Here is a 1970-nt window from a genome sequence, read left to right as displayed (position 1 = left end):
AATAGGGAATGGATATTGTCGGCCCTCTGCTATCGGCCCTAGGTAAAGCTAAGTTCATTTTATTTATGACTGACTATTTCTCTAAATGGGTTGAAGCACAGGCGTTCGAGAAAGTAAGAGAGAAAAAGGTTATAGACTTCATCAGGGATCATATCGTATGTCGATTTGGGATACCCACCGAAATAGTGTGTGACAATGGGAAACAATTTATCGGCAGCAAAGTGATGAAGTTCCTCGAAGACCACAAAATAAAAAGGATATTATCAACGCCGTATCACCCTAGTGGGAACGGACAGGCCAAATCGACGAACAAGACTATCATTCAAAACCTAAAGAAAAGGTTGAACGACGCTAAGGAAAAATGGAGAGAAATTCTACCCGAAGTTCTTTGGGCATATCGAACAACATCAAAATCCAGTACGGGGGCAACCCTGTTCTCCTTAGTATATGGATCTGAAGCCTTGATTCCAGTCGAAGTCGGGGAACCCAGTGCCAAGTTTCGATATACAACAGAAGAGTCAAATCACGAGGCTATGAATACTAGCCTCGAATTATTGGATGAAAAATGAGAAGCCGCTCTCGTCCAATTGGCCGCCCAAAAGCAGCGGCTCGAAAGATACTATAATCGAAGAACCAATCTTCGTCATTTTAAAATCGGGGACTTTGTGCTAAGGAAAGTCACCCTCAGCACCTGAAATCCAAATGAAGGAAAACTGGATCCAAACTAGGAAGGACCGTATCAGGTACTCGAAAACATCGGTAAAGGATCCTACAAGCTCGGTATTATAAACGGCAAACTACTACCAAGCAATTGGAACGTGTCACACCTAAAACGATATTGCTGCTAAGGTACGACCCTCCCATGTTCGTTTATATTTTGAAACTAACCCTTGCAGGAGTTCGATCAGGAACAAGGATGGATTATTCAACAAGAAGCCTTAGGTATGAAAGCAAGCGTTGCACTCTTTTTCCCTTAGACCGGTTTTATCCCAAATGGGTTTTTCGGCAACGTTTTTAATGAGGCAACCATTGATCGTACTAACTTAGAACAATTCAATAGTATTTGAGGCCTCTTTACGATCAACCTCAAATATTTGTGGGGCATTACCCTCAAATATATCAAGTTCAATGTTCGATTATCAAGTTCGATGCAAGAAAGTTACTTCATAACAACAGGGTTCCAATAGGAAAAATTATAAGAGCCAAATGGTCAAAACGAACCATGCTCGTGTAGGTTGCTCGATCCCTGGTACAAAATATAAAGACATGTATAATGACATAAAAATAAACTTCTTTGCCTATATCTCGTGTCTCAAAACCCATCCTCTATTTCATGATCTATTATACAAACATGCTCAAGGATCGACCATTAGCCTATTAATCGTGGACTGCCAACTGAAAAATCAACGAGGCCAAGCCCCACACAAAGCCTATGGGCTACCTTACTTCGAGTTCGAGCAAAGCATTCACTCGACTATAAAGCCTATGGGCTACCTTTCTTCGAGTTCGAGCAATCACTCACTCTACTATTAAGCCTACGGGCTACCTTACTTCGAGTTCGAGCAATCACTCACTCGACTATTAAACCTACGGGCTACCTTTCTTCGAGTTCGAGCAAAGCACTCACTCGGCTATAAAGCCTACGTGCTGCCTTACTTCGAGTTCGAGCAATCACTTACTCTACTATTAAGCCTATGGGCTACCTTACTTCGAGTTCGAGCAATCACTCGACTATTAAGCCTACGGGCTACCTTTCTTCGAGTTCGAGCAATCACTGACTCGACTATTAAGCCTACGGGCTACCTTACTTCGAGTTCGAGCAAATCACTCACTCGACTATTAAGCCTACGGGCTACCTTTCTTCGAGTTCGAGCAAAGCACTCACTCGACTATAAAGCCTACGGGCTACCTTAATTCGAGTTCGAGTAATCACTCACTCGACTATTAGGCCTACGGGTTACCTTACTTCG

This window comes from Nicotiana tomentosiformis, chromosome 8, assembly GCF_000390325.3.
Source record: "Nicotiana tomentosiformis chromosome 8, ASM39032v3, whole genome shotgun sequence".
NCBI classification, from domain to species: Eukaryota; Viridiplantae; Streptophyta; class Magnoliopsida; order Solanales; family Solanaceae; genus Nicotiana; species Nicotiana tomentosiformis.
The sequence above is the reverse complement of the archived record's forward strand: the minus strand, read 5'-3'. Positions refer to the sequence as shown.